Source organism: Anser brachyrhynchus (assembly GCF_964034855.1).
Source record: "Anser brachyrhynchus genome assembly, chromosome: 3".
Classification (NCBI taxonomy): Eukaryota; Metazoa; Chordata; class Aves; order Anseriformes; family Anatidae; genus Anser; species Anser brachyrhynchus.
In genome coordinates, this window is record NC_137696.1 from 114,315,027 (window position 1) to 114,331,033 (window position 16,007).

At 36.8% G+C, this 16,007-nt stretch overlaps 1 long non-coding RNA gene across 1 annotated transcript; it reads left to right on the forward strand.

Annotated features, from left to right (window-relative positions):
- The first annotated feature begins 2,267 nt into the window (after positions 1-2,267).
- Positions 2,268-15,640, forward strand: LOC308192192. The gene is made up of 3 exons (XR_013948614.1): positions 2,268-7,224; positions 11,895-12,015; positions 12,803-15,640. It is a non-coding gene; the product is annotated as an uncharacterized lncRNA (long non-coding RNA).
- The last annotated feature ends 367 nt before the right edge of the window (positions 15,641-16,007 follow it).

The window sequence follows — 16,007 nt, forward strand, 5'->3', positions numbered from 1 at the left end:
ATATTAGTACTCAGAAGTAGTTCAGGTAAGGATACCATTGCTGAAAACTCTTAATTCCTAGACGATCTTTACACAAAATACTGTTTTTTATTCTTCCATAGTAATACACTCTGTCAATGCTGGGTCCTTTACAAAGTCCTTCACATTGTACAGTCTGTCATAACAGCATGCCTGCTCTCATAGAACTCCTCCTGAGTAAATTAAATCCTCATATTTATTTTGACCTGTTTCTGCCATCAGCCTACATAGTTGTCACCTTCTTTCTGATAAAATTAAATACAGCTAAATAGCATATAATTTCAATTTTTCCACTTTGTGTTAAGTTTCCAGTGCTATCAAATATGGTGAGTAGCTGTATCCACTACCTATACAGTTACCTAGTCCAAGTTCCATATCTACAGAAATGCACATTTCTTTACAAAAACTGAGTGGGAATTTCTGCAGTAGTCACCAGTCTAAACATCCAAAGGTTCCATGTGGATAACCTCTACTGAATGCAGTGGGATGTTGATGCTTTAAATGCTTACAATGTCTGGTCTTTTTCCTTTTTATCCTTACTCCCCAAGATATCAATTGCATAATTGTTAAAGCTTTCTAATCCACAGATCAGATTAGACAAAGACTCTAAAAGAATAACACCTTCTCACTCTTCAGTCTTCAAGCTTGTTCTTTTTCACAAGCCTGGACCCGATAACCGTGTGTTCTGACCAAGAAGCAACAAATTAACACATTGCAAATAAAATGTACTAGCTAAGCTAGGAATGAATAAAAGCTTCCTGAGCGTGACAGCCAACAAATCTGAAGAAGCAGAGGTCTGGACACAACAGATAACTTTCTTTCCATAGCATTCTGAATATAATTTCTTACTCAGATTGAGAAGCAAAAAATAAAGCAGACATAAGTGAAGATGGAAAGGATGAATCTGAGCAATGAAGAAACAGCAAGTATGACCAAGACCTCCTATTTTTTTATATATTTATTTTTTCCCAAGCAAAATAATGTGAAAAGACAAAAATATTTTCTGGTATTTTTCTTTATACAAAATTGTATGGCTGTTCTGTCTCAGAGTGACCCTGTTTCTGTGATATTCGGAGAACATGAAATATTTTGTGAACTTTGGATCAGGTTTTTGGCTGCTTTCCAGTGGTGAAAAAGACTTAGCTTATCAGAGTGGGGTCTCCTGATCTCTATGAGATCTCATGCTTTGCCTGCACAGGAAAGTGAACATGCTGCTTACACCTCCAAATCTGTGTTCTGATCCTTGTTGCAGCTTGCCAAGACCAGACCCTGAAAGCAGAAAAAGCAAGGACAGGCTGGGTAAGTGTAATTTAGTAAATGCTTGACAAGAATTGTTGTTTAACAGTTTTTGTTGGTGGTGGTGGTGGTTTTTTCCCTGCTATTACAAGTATAACGTTACTCTCTGAAAGCAAGAAGGAACTCACAGAAAAATACTATCACGTATAATGTCACATGTGGTCTGAGTACTGACCAGGAGTATTCTTTCTGAGTTTCCCAGAAGTATTCTTGAACAGGTACTATTGATCCTCATGGTTGTATTTAAAGTGTTCAGCAGAGCTACCTGCAGTGCAAAGTTCTTGTTATTCACTTACCAGCTTATGCAGCATTGTAAGTAATGGTCCCTAAGGGCATCCAGACTCTCTAGTCTATTACTTTTCAGGAGCTCCACCTCAGACAAGGGTCTAAAGAATATCATAAACTGTTGTCTGAGAGAAGGAAATTGGCCACAGTTTAAGAACTGTTTCAGGGAAAAAGGAAAGTTACTGGCCTTTTCAGATATCTGGTCTACACTTATTACATTGGTCATGACATCTTTGTCTCTTTCATCAAATTCTGTGAAAGAAAATTACATATTTTCTGCCTCTTTCTATATCATAGCTGTGGATGCCTCCCATGACTAGAAGAATGAGGCAACATTAGCTGCAGGAGCTCTGGGGAAACTGCAAACCAAGCAGGAAAGGTTACTGTGTTGTGAAGGCAATTTTCTTCAAAGTCTGTTTGTTTGAGAATTTTCATTCATGAGTGCAGCTAGATAGATAGTGCAGCCAGAGTATACCTATTTACTCCCAGGCCCTAGGAGACTACTCGATGTAAAGTAATAAAATCCCTGGCTAGTGCAAGATCACTGTCTGTGAATAGGTATTTTCCAGGTTCACCTTCTGCCTTTCAGTAACGATACTGCTCATCAGTTCACTCTACGTTCCCACCCCATCCCCCCCCCCCCCCCATCCCCCCCATCCAAAGTGCTGTTCCCTTCTCGTTTCCTGGCACAACTGCTCACAGGACTTTTGTCTTACTGAGTGCAGGCTGGAGGAGACAGGTGAGCAGCAAGGTTTGTTTCCAGACCGTATCTTTCTCATAGACTACATCTACTTGAAGATTTGAAATGACAATCAGCAGTCACTGAGGAAGGGTGAAGGAAGCAGAAAACTTTTATGCCCTTCATCTGTACCCAGAGTGGCTTCTCTGGTCCCACAAAACACATCCCATTAGCATTACATAGATAAACTAATCTATGAAGCAATAAATAAATAATAATAATAAAATGTCTTTTTGTTTGTTAATTTTGTCATTTTTTCTTTCATATTGGTTATTACAGATACATGGCAAAAACAATTGGAAGAGTTGTCATATGCTTTCCAGTGTGACTCCTGAGACTGTTCCTGTAGCCGTGTCTCAGAATAGCTTTGTGGTTTGTGATTGTAAGTGTGATTGTGCTGGTGATCACTGGATAGGCGTGACAATGGGCTCCTGGAGGGAGATCAAGAGCACAGACGTGCAGCTGCAGAGTGTACTGCCTGCCCCAAAGTTTTCCCCAGGCTATATCACACCTGCACAAACTCATATTGTATCATCACTCAGCTGAAATGTTGCTAGCTTGCAAGGTGATGTAACAGTAAAATTATCAGAAATAAAAATAAATTTAAAAAATATATAAAAATAACAGTAACAGTAACAGTAACAGTAACAATAAAAATAATAAAAATAAAAAAAATAAAAATAAAAAAAAAATAAAAATAAAAATAAAAATAAAAATAAAAATAAAAATAAAAATAAAAATAAAAATAAAATAAAATAAAATTTCCAGTGAGAAAACATGTTTGGGATATAAAACTTTCCCAAAACAACAGTTTTCTCAGATTTTGAAGAACAAGTTAACAAAAACATGATTTTATCTTCCTTATCACGCTCTCTCAGTTTGCTCAGACACTTCATGATCATTCATTCTGTATTTTTGTCACTCTATTTGTTGTGTTAAAATAATGTTTTCAGAGACACTTATTAACTAAAAAACATATTTTAAGTGAGCATTTTCAATGCATTGGCTAATATTATATGCAAAAAGGTCGTGATATTAGATGACTCCAGTAATAGAGGTTATGCAGTATGATTTGTTGACAGGTGACATTTCTGAAACCTTTCTTGTACTGGCATATTGTTACATGCCCTACACCATAATGTTCTCTGTGCTACAATTCATCATTCAAACAGGTCAATGCAGCTTCTGACATTTGGAGCTACCTCCCTTTATCCCACGGGTTCATTGATTTTTTAGCGTTCTTCTTACCTCAGGAAACCATCCTTTCTTCTTTGCTACATCTTCATTTCTCTCCTTCACATGGTGTTTCTTTTTCAATATTTTAATTCCATAATATGCTTAGTAATACTTTTTACATAAAAGGCAATAAAAGAAAGAATAAGTGCTCTGCTGTATTGATCCTGTTTTTGTTGTTGTCATTGTTGTTGTTGTTTTGCCTAAACCATCATTAAGCCATCAAGGTTTTTTTTCAGCAGGTAGATTCCATCGTTATTATGTTATCCTGTGTACAACCTGCACCAGTTAATCTATATTGTTTTAAAAATACCAAAAATGGAAAATTAGTCCTCACTATGTTCATATCATTAGATAATCAACATAAACTCAACATCTGGTACAGGGCAGAATTAGAGGCAGTCAGGTCCAACTGTGTGGAGAGTGCTCCCAAGAACAGGCGCAGGATGTTTTTTTAGGAAAATGTAGCTGAAAGATTAGAAATAGGAGGTTTATGAGATGGAGTTTTGGGTTTAATGTCTATTATCCTCACATAACTCATGCAGATATTAAATCATGGTTAACCTGCAATTATGCACCTAAAAATATAGTAATTTATTAAATCTGAAAGCACTGCAAAGATAGCACTGGAAATAATTAAGAACTGATTCCATCAGATTTTAAACAGAGATTGTTGAAGATTTTCCATCAAATTACAAGTCTTCTCCAACCAAACTTTACAAAAAAAAAATTTATATATATAATTTTTAAAATGAAAAATTAGGTGAAAAATGAATGAGGTTGCTATGTTATCTCTGTGCAGTTTAACTCAGATCCATTCCCATTTTTTCTTCCCCACACCCACCCCCCACCCCCCCACACCCCTTATACCCAGGCCAGGCAGGAGGTGTGAAGTTGACACAACACACAGCTTCTGCACACCACCAGGGATGGTCAGGGGTACAAGGACATCTAAGTATACCTTGAGATGACTCTTAAAGAGGTCAACACTGACAGCTACACTCTCTTTGAAACATCACAGAAACATTTCGCATAAGGTAAACATTTAAACTTTGAGGAAAGGAAGAAGAGATTCTCTACCAAGCTCCAATGAGTAACTGAGGCACAGGAAAAAAAAAAATAAAAAAAAAAAAAAAGGTAAACATTTTCTTAAACTGCTTTCATACTGATTATCCTCAGCTTGCTCTGAAGATTGCAGAAGCTCAGTAATCAACTATCCTTGCAGGAAGTGGCCAAATACTAGTAGATATTTGTGGGAGTGTGGCCATGGGGGTCGACAAGCCCCATGGTTGGTGATAACATCGAACTCTTAACGATGAGGCCATCAGGAATGTACAGAGTTTAGAGGGAACAAAGAAGGGTGATTCAGGAGATGCCTTGCCGTCTAGGGTTGCTTGTTCTCCAGCCGTTAAGGCATGGAACTTGCTGGGTGTTTGGGGTTGCCGGGCGAAGCTGTTGACCAATGATAGTGAGTGGAAAAGTACTGCTGTGGGGTGAATGGCATAAGGAGGGAACCTGTCCTCGATATGGGGATGCAACAAGGATAATGAAGTTATGCCCTCTATATGAGAGGTGAAGTTAGGCCCTCAGTAAGAGAGAGCTGGAGTTATGTCATCAATAAAGAAGTAGCAGTTACTGATCCTAGAAGAACCCTGGTGTCCGTGTGGTCGTTACGCCACAGATATTAGGTCTTCAAACTGTCACACCTTCCCCGCCTCTGCACATATATATCTGTGCATCAGTCTGGGTATTGTCTACGCAAATGCAGTAAAAACTACAAGTTATGATTGTTTTCTACCTGGTATTTTTTGTACCTAGCTAACCACTTAAGTAAATTCACATACATGCTGCTAACAATATTCAAAAGTTTTATAATATATGGAAAGACTCTACTCTCAGTTTCAGGTGAGCTCATCTTCATATTCAGCATATTAAAAACGTATTGAGAACTTTTCCTGTGACTAGTATGAAGGGTTAAGTTCAAAATGGGTCCCAAACTTTTTCAGTGAAGTCTGTAATTTTTTTTACCATCAGATTCAAGAACAATAGAATGAGAATTACAGCTCACAAATGCACTTTGCATCTTGATGTATATGAGTAGAGAATGAAAATTAATGGACCATAACAGAGTGCTCATTCCAAAGATCCAGCCAAATAAATAATCCTCCATAATTTCAAAAGCCACCCACTTAAAAGCTGCCCCAATATATAAGGCACCAAACAGTGAGGTTGAAGATGCTAGCATAAAGAAACTTGATGGGGAAGAAACTTCAATGAGACAAGTGACTTCTTCAAGTCCTGCTTCAGAATGGGGGCAGCAAGCCTCAGGAACTCATCTCCTCAGTACTGTCACAAGTAGCAGCTCCAAAGACATCAGCTGAATCAGTCAATCAAAGTTGTATGAGATTTCCTCCTTGCTCTGATAACCAGCAGGACCAGGGAGGTGATTGTCCCCCTGTACTCTGCTCTAGTGAGATCACACCTCAAGTACTGTGTTCAGTTTTGGGCCCCTCACTACTAGAAGGACATTGAGGCCCAGGAAGCTGGTGAAGGGCCTGGAACACAAGTCCTATGAGGAGCGGCTGAGGGAACTGGGGTTGTTTAGTCTGGAGAAGAGGAGGCTCGGGGGAGACCTTATTGCTTTCAGCAACTACCTGAAAGGAAGGTATGGGGATCTGGGGGTTGGTTTCTTCTCACAGGTAACTAGTGATAGGACTAGAGGGAATGGCCTCAAGTTGCACCAGGGGAGGTTTAGGTTGGTAATTAGGAGACATTTCTTCTCAGAAAGAGCAGTCAGGCATTGGAATAGGTTGCCCAGGGAGGCAGGGGTGTTTAAGGAAAGGTTACATGTAGTGCTTAGGGACATGGTTTAGTGAGTGATCGTGGTGGTAGGGATATGGTAGGACCAGGTGATCTTGGAGGTCTTTTCCAACCTTAATGATTCTGTAATTCTAAATGAAGTTGTTGGTGCTCCGTTTCAGAAAACAAAGTAAATTTAACTATTTTACAGAATGAGTTCAGAGTGAGGTGGTAAACCTCTCAAAAACTGTATACAACATTTTGAATTAAGTTGTATGTTAATTTATATACTAAAGTCATATAAAATTTAAAGTCATACTAAATGTATATTCTGAAGTCATTTCTGCAGAGTTTTATATACACTTTAATCCTAAAGTCGTTTTTGCACAGTTTTGACTATTTCTGGATGCATCTGGGTTGGTGCTGCCTCAATTCCAGCTTCTTTTTAGACACATTATATTACCGTGATGTTGCCATGTCATTTTTGTGGTGTACCACTTTCTTTCCCTTTATTTTCCTGTTCTATAATAAACCATGGCAGAAGGGATTAAGAAGCCAAATCTCAGCCATCTGAGGTAATAATAACTAATTACACTATAATGATATTTTATTACTTGCCATGTGTATAGCTGCCGTCATCTTCAAGGGCATTTTACAAACAAACCACAGCAGGAATAACCTTTTCAGTGTTGAGATTCAAGCATTGGGCTGCAGCCAGCCTGAAAGCTGCCACAGGCCACCCTCCCCAGGTCCTCCTCCATCACAGGCAGGGTGTCACCTTCTTGGGGCCAAGCTTCCTGATGAAGTCTGCCATTGTAAGAAACCCCAGACCACCACTGGGCCCATGGACACTGGTAAGTACTCTCCTTTTCTGTCCCTTCCCCATGCAAAAAACAACCCAAAAGATGACATGGACAAGAAGGGAGCATCCACTGAAGCAGACCTGGTGGAGAAGTCACCAGCTGACACCGAAGCAAAAGAGAAAGGTAATCAGAAAATGAGAATATAATCATCACAGCTATGACAATCAGCTTACCAAGAATGGAGGCTGCTATCAGCTCCTGTGGGGAACACAGAGGACCCCACATGGGGTTTCACAGGTTTCTAAGGAGTAATGACCAACAGATTGGTGCCTGAGGGCAATCTATAACAAATACCAAAACATAGCTCTCCCTTCCCTGTGCTGGAGAGGTCTGTATCTCAGAGACAAAGAGGAAGACTTCATTTCCAGAGCTGAATCCAAATGAGAGTAAGTATCTGTGGGCACACCAGTGTCTAAGCTGTTGTTGCAGTCAGTGGAGATACACCTGAGCTTAAATTCACTTGCCGCTACAGGTGAATGAACAGCTTACACATGAACCTCCACAACCCCTGTATTTTGCTGTTTCCAGCAGATTCCAGATTAATTTGGAACAGATTCTCATCCAAATTGTTCTGCAGGCATGTGGCAGAAAGACAATGACGCAACTGAATATCCCCTCATAGATCACTGCTTATTCAACCCCTACACCTAATTTGGATAGTTCTCCAGTTTCTGGCACTCAGTTCCTTCTCCATCAGCTATTGTGCTGAATCTGCAGGAAAGCAGCACACATCTTTCTAACCTTTTCTGTTTGTGGAGGTTTTAGAAAACCATTCTGACCTTCACAAATTCATTTTCTGTGGGTGAGTAAAATTCAGAAGATCCTTGTATGTTCCAAATGGCTGGTAGTTTGCTCTACCCATCAGAGGAGTCGCACACAAATACATACAAAATGTGCTTAGAAACACAGGCAGACTAGAAAGACTTCACAAGCAGAAGGCCAAACTGTCAGAAGTTCTGTGTGAAGAAGCTCTCTTAGCTAGCTGGCATAGTCTGCAGACTTTTTGCTGTTATATTCCACTGTATATTAGCCATGTCCAATTAATTGAGTATGGCAATTCTTATTCAAATATTCAAATCATTTTATGTCCCATCAGTTATCTAGAGAGGACTGGGAATCTGGAGGTTTCTCAGATGGCTCTTTAGTGTTCATAAACAGCAAGTAATAGTAAAGCAAATCAAGTGTATGGTCTTAATTATTTGAAGTATTAATAAGACTTATTTCTCCATTGTATCGGGGCTACTATTCATGATGTCAAGTATAAATTTCCTTTTTCCCCATGTATAAGCTGCTGTGGCTTAAATCTAAGGTCAAAATGTAGGCATCATGCATAATTAATTTCCCTTGCAAATAATTAAGGCATCTTTTGTTGTTATTACATTTGAGCTATCAAGAAAACAGATTTTTTGTGCTATGAATAAAAGCTAAAAATGCATTGGCATGAAATTCACTCAGATAAGCACTGGGACAAAGACGCTACATCAGCTGAGCAAGATTCAGCAAGAATGTCTTAAGGCTCATGGGCATATTCTTTTTCTAGCTCCCCACTGTTAAGCAGTCAAAGGCTGCATTAGTGGAGTGCAAAACCCCACATAACAAATCCTGCTGAGGCTTTGTTAGCTTCATTTCAGCATAACATTACTGCTGTTTCACAGATTCCAGTTGGCTCAGAACAAGAGCAAAGTAAGCTAACTTCGATCTGGAATGTACTGCTGGAGCCAGAGAAGAGGGAAGAGCTGTCCTCTGGGCAAGAATCTAATTAGATCTAGGGGAATGAGACTTGTCACTTGCTTGGATGCATACCTTTCCGTGAAATGTTGTGCACATAGAGAAATGTGGAAAATAGGAGGAAGTGTGTGTAATTTCTTTAAAAAAAAAAATCTACAGTAAAAATTCAGGAAAAAGGCACATTCATATGCAGAAAATGAAAAGAAAGCATTATTTGTGGAGGAAATACATATATATTTTTTAATAAAATAAATTACCTATGCAGTGGTAAAAGAAATTTACTGTTTCTCTCTTCACCACAGTCATATTTATGACATATGACACATCTATACTGTGGAAAGTTGGTTTATAGTTGTAATACTAAATAAATAGTGTGGCTGGTTAGTCTTTTTCAAGCTCCTTTTTTTTTCTTTTTCCCTTGGTTGTGTACCGTTTAGTCTGTACACAAGTACTGTAAATATAAATTAAGAAAAAATATGTCTTCTATTAGCACTTATACTAAGGGTGAAACATTCCAAAGAAACTAATACACAGACATGCAATATTAATTTCTAAAATTTAAAATATCAAACCAAAAATTAACTGCAAAGATGAATCCTTCATGCCAAAACTAGCAAATCATGCACGAACACATGTACCTGTTTGTGTGTGATGTAAATTCTACTTCCAAATGAAGCCAACAGAAAAATTTACAGGAAAGATCTTCCTGTTCCATTGTTCAGAATAAACTAGGAAACAGACATATACCAGAGACTTTAAATGCTATTCCATATAGGCTACAGACAATGGAGAATACTCACTGCCTCTGCAAGCACCTACCTTTGGTGCCCAGGTTCCCTCTACAGTCAATAGAGGAAAGTGTGTGTTAGCAATTAGATCTCCTCAATTAGAAACCTGGCCATTGCCAAATTTAGGCACCCTGATCTGCCTTCTAGAGACCATTCCCTCTCTATTGACGGTACAGGCAGCTTCAATTTCTACCTTAATATCCTACAAGTTTAGGTATTTGGTGTTAAATCTTTCAAGAACTTAATGGTCAGATGTGAAGAAGAAGAAAAAAAAGTTCAGTAGCAAAAAAAAAAAACATACAAAAAAAAAAAGGTTACTTGTGTCCACAGTCATGATTCAAGAAAACACCTGCTCAATTTTTGCATGATTTAGAGGGGAATTAAGTTCACTTGCTACAACCAAGCCTAACTCTAAATGTCCCTCAGCATCCAGTTTCAATCCTGCTCATGTCTAGGACTACTAAACACAAATGAAATAAAAAATGAAGCACTATGAAGAAAATGTGACATGTGAAATAAAATCTGCATAGGGCACATCAGGACTTCCAAGAATATTAGTGCAGCTGTGCAGCTGAATTACTTTTTTTCAATCAAGTCCAAAGATACCTGTTCTTCTCATATAGTGTTTGGATGCATGAAGTTGACAACCAATAAGTAAAAGATTTGTGTACAAATCCTTTCTTAAACAAAAGGGATTCACATGCAGTCCCCAAGCAACTGCCCTCACCTCTGCAATGCAGCTTCATTAGCTATCATCCCTTCTTTTTTTTCTTTTTCTTTTTTTCTCCCATGTTCCTTCAGAAAAGTGTGGAAAAGCAGCTGGTTATAAATATAATGGAGAAAAAAAATAAAAGAATATATTCACTCATGTTTTTCAAAGCACAGTATTTAAATACATCCCATTAGTTTATATGAAATAGCTTCTCATAGACTTGATGTAAAGGAATCTCTTTGGGAATAACTGTGGAAATAATCTGTTAAATATATTTAGTAAAGGGATTTTAAATTTTAAGCAAACTATCTTTATTGATTTTTAGAGCTTTACTTGCATACCAGTTTCCTCAAGGAAATGTTATTTTTCAAGAAGTAACTCTGAATTAATGAATTTGCTTTCATCTGAGAAATTATTTTCTTCAGGAAAAAAAAAAAGTGAAGAATGAGTTGACAATGAATTATTACTTACTTTTTTTTTCCCCCTGAAATTAATGCATGCATTTTAAAGAACTATTTAAACTTGATATCCTTGAGAAGAAAGAGGGTCATATAGTTATAGAGACAATACTGTGTGCAGTGTGCTCTAAGTGATCCTGATCGGAAGGGGGGTTGGACTAGATGATGTTCATTATCAGTGTATTCACAAAGAGCCATATGTAGCTCTTAGTACAAACAACTAGTAGCAGCAGCAACCAGCAAGCTCAGCCTGTTCCTATCACCTTTACTAAGAAAATTCAATAACATTACAAATCCAGCTCATGTTAACAACACAACACTAAGAAAAAGACATAAAAATGGATAAAAGAAGCAGTACTACAGCTCAGTGTTACCTCTGCAGCATTATATCAACAAGACTTCTTTAACCTTGGTAAATGGATTTTCCAAGAGCACTACTAGCAGTCTGGATTACAGTTTTCTTTGCAATAATATTAATGAGTTATTGAAATGTTACTGACATTTAAAATACCAACAGCTTTCACTGTTAGCACCAGATTGGATGGTTTCTGTGTTCCTGGAAAGAGGACATAGATTAATCATAATAAATAGAAGGAAGTAAGAGTGCAACAGTATTTAATTTGAATTTAGGTTTCTTAATCTTCATTATTTTGCCTGTCTCAAGACCTCTTTTGAAAATATTTCTTTTATTTTATAGGCTAAGAAGGGTTCTTCAGTTTCAAAATATCTAAACTCAATAGCTGTTTCTCATTTATAGATATTGATGGCATTTATAACAAAGAATATATACATATATGTGAATATATATATATATTTAATTCCATGGTTGGTTTGTGGGTTTTTTTTGTTTTGTTTTTTCTTTAATTCCACATAAGAATCTCACTTTTACATGTCTCTCACCTATGATGTCCTGAGGTAGGAATCTTCAACTCAGTATAGAAATAATTTGTTTTTTCTTTTGCTCTCGTTACACAGAGTTCAGTATGGCAGACCCATTTCCAGAGCAAATTCACTTGAAAGTCCTCCAGAAGAATACAGAAGTGGGCTTCCATCCACCCGTATCTTACAGTACAGATATTTTAGCAATCTTGCTTAAGTGAGTATCTCCTAGCAATCAATGAAAAGTTGTTCTTTTGAAACAGAGAAAGATTCTTTTGATAAATTTACCTTTTTGAGAAGAGACTTTCCCTGTCTATATAACAAAATAAGGTGGTTCAGAATGATTATCTTACCTGATATGTAAGAATTAAGAATAAATTAGGTGCTTCAATGAAGTAGTATGAAGTCCACAATACAGATAAATGTGACATGGTATGACTTTTCCTTAATCTCTGTATCACAAGTAGAAGAGACAAAAATTTCTGTAGTGTTCCTTATATAAATAATTACAGAGAAATTTTAAAGTAGCAGAAATTAAACAGCGCTTAGGGGAGCTAAGGTACATTTGTTTCTAATGTTAACCAGAGATTTTCCCAATAAACTCAATGATATTTCCCAGAAACTCTGAAAGAAATTGGGACTGTGGGCAACTAATAGGTTCCCAGGAGATCTCTAAAGGTTTTACTATTTTTCTTGATTCGGGTGTAGGACTTTTTTTATCTTTTTTTTTTTTTTTTCTGTTAGAGGGAAATGACTTTCTGTGTTTCTTTCTCTTCCACTAAAAAGCTGGGAGGAAGAAAATTCTGAACTATAGTACACCCCAGCTGTGCATAATATATGTTGTACTGCAGAAAACATACTTCTGATAAAGTCAAGAAAAATACAAGTGAGCACTCTCAAAGGCACATAGGGCTTGGATTTTTTCCAAGAAATTTCAATACCCAGCTCTGACCAGCTCTGACCAGCTCTGACCTTAGCCGCTCCTCCTATGTCTTCCCCTCTAGGCCCTTCACCATTTTTGTAGCCCTAGGTAAGGAAAGTCCTGTTGGAGTGGATCTGCTGTAGTATAATATGTAATCCCAACAACTCTGGAAGTTGTGGTAGTGCCGGAATGAAGACAGAACTATACCTTTTCTTTCTCAAGTAAGGATGAACAGAGTTTTCAAGTTGATATAAAAAGAGATGAAGGGATGAAAACACAGACTGTGATTATAGGGAAGAAGAAATAGTCACAGAAATTAAAATCTAGTTCTTGAGATTTTTATTTCCCAGGAAAGTAATGAACAGAGGCCTAGTGGCTGGAGTTCTATTCTGTGATCTTTGCATGTTCTTCATACACATCCATATATATAGATTCCCCTCTAGATAAACATATTTCTGTTTCAGGAGATTCAGCTAAACTCCCAAAGAATCCAGTGACTCCACAGACATGTTTTTCTTTTCAAACATGTGTCTCTATTGTGAGAAATATAAGGATTTTTTAAAAGAAATTTCAAGCAAACAAAGTCAAGCCCTCAAGCAATAATTTTCCTCTGAAAGGGAGAACTACCAGTTATTGCCAGGTGCTCTTCGATATATATATATATCCAAGATGCTTAAACGGACAGTAGTAAAAATTCCCAAATAAGAATAAACATGAACTGTTTCCTCCTGGCTCTTCCATTGCACTATTTCTGAGCAACAGCTCCAGCAGCCAGGAAGACAAGAACTGGGTTTTCTCTGTAAAGCCTGTGTCATACATCCATACAAATTACACATACATCACAATTTTAAATATGAACAGGTCCAGATGCTATACCCTGTCTTTTCTCTTAAGATATCCCTGGCACTGAGTGGGTGTACTGTGTGGGTGAATAAAGTGGTGAAACCAAAAAGCACCAGTGGTGGCAAAGATAATCAAAGCTTCCCTCAGGCCTGATATTGTTAGTTTATTTTCCATTCAAAATGTAGAACAGTGGCTGACTTTGATACCTTAGTCACTCCAGGCACAGAGCTGAATGGAATCTCAAGTCAAAGGAGACAGAAGCATAGAACCTAAATTGTTACTGCCTGGGGAAATTACTTAGAATGATGTATGGGGCTATAATTAAGATGAAAAGGAAAATGCAGGCTGTCTAGAAGGAAACAAGATGAGAAGTGTTAAACCAGAATATTCCACCAGCAAATCAGGTTGGAAAACCCTGGAAAACACACTGTACTTTGTGTTACTGTTCATGAGATTCTTTTGTGTATGGCACAACAGGAACTATGTTTCTCAAAGTATCGACTCCTGCATCCCTAGCAAGAGATCTCAGGAGAGATCTAAGTGTTCATTTCCAAAATTTTCTTCATGAGCTGGAAAACTGGAGGTTAATGAAAAAGGCAGAGTGAATGAATTATTTAAACTCAAAAACAATCACAAATATTATTTTTAAACATGATTTTTTAAAAGCCAACTATAATTGTTTCGAGTGATGACTCATCAGTGCGAGAACGTAGGGCTGACAATGCATTGTGAGCACTCATGCTAAAAGGATGGCCTCTAACAAACTGATAAAATCCATCCCCAGCATTAGGAGGGCAAATTATTCATGTTATCTGCCTCCCTGGGCAGAAGAAGCAAACTGAGTGAAATAGAGGGTGGATTACAGTGAAGCAGAGGCTGCAGAGTGCTCAGCCTACAGCATTATCCATTTTTGCAGAAGTCAGATACAAAATAGTGGATGGTTTAAAGAGTTAAATGATTTGAATCATTATGTTTAAATACAGATAACTGCACATTGGACATAGTCTTTTCAGTAGCGCAACAGATGGTTAGAAATGATTGAATTTTTTCCAATTTTGATTTTTAATAACGATTTTCCTGGACATTTAAATAGAGATGAAATTCCACAGAAAAGGTTTCCATTACAGGAATTTAATTTTTTCTTTTTCATTTCATTTCTGTTCTAATAAATGTGTGAGGTTGAGCTTGTATTAATTAGCTACTGAAACAAATGTATAAAAACTTTTTTCTTCATGGTGTTTCGCACCAGATCTTTCATCCATCAGCTTCCTAAACAAATGCCAGCTTACTGCAGCTGCACTTGTTATATAAGTCTTATGGATACAGGCAGATCATCAGTCTCAATGAAAGAAAGAACATTTTTTTAAACTTATCCAATACACATCCTATCCAATAAGATCTCAGTCCTTAAATACATATAGATTGCTACCATGAAAGAATTTTCTTTCCCCTTCCTCAGCAGGAAGGTCTGAATTTCAGTAAAAATTTATCATGCCAGTGAGCATAATTAAAAGGTAGAACAGATTACTGAGTCAGGTTATGGAAGTCTATCATGGTCAATTTTATGTAGAGTTCTGATAAAAATCCATTGAGAATAGCGTCTGTGCTCTTCCATCCTGAAAACTGGACTAGATGATTTCTTGAGATCTTTGACAGCCCCCCCCCCCAAAAAAAAAACAACATAAAATAAAATAAAATATAGAAAATAAAATAAATAAAATAAAATAAAATAAAATAAAATAAAATAAAATAAAATAAAATAAAATAAAATAAAATCTTAAAATGGAATGACTGAAAGAAACTAGGATTGACCTCTAATTTTACTTTTTAACAATTATTATTATTATTATTATGCTTTATAACACCTCCTATATACTCAAGATCATCTATATCAATGAAATGAACTTCCAAATGACATCTCCAAAATAGAAGATTAATTTTAAAGGGACCAAAAACTGGAAGTTGTTTTCAAGTATTAGAATAGTATATACACATACTTTGATTTCACTGTTTGCAAATGGTTGGACTTCACTTTGAAGTTGCTCATTGAGAATGCTTCAAAATTTTTGCATTGACATTTTTGTTTGTTTGTCATTTTTCTGTACAGAAAATGTCCAGAAATTAAAAGTGAAATTTTCACCTTTAACAAAGGTTCATTTTGAAAGGAATTGTTAGATAAATAGAAGCTTCCCTAACTATCCAGCTGCATAACTGGGCAATAAGAACAGAAAATTGCTTCTGCAGAGTAAAAACTGAAAGTCTCTCTTTATATTAACACAATTTGTACAGAGATTAGTGTTGCTAAAAGAGTAACATTAGCTAAAAATTTGTAGAATTTTACCTTGAAAAAAGTTTGACTAATAATAATAATAATAGAAGATTTTTTAGACCTACAATAACTTTTCTGATGTTTTCAGTGGATGTATTTAAAGATTCCTGTTCAT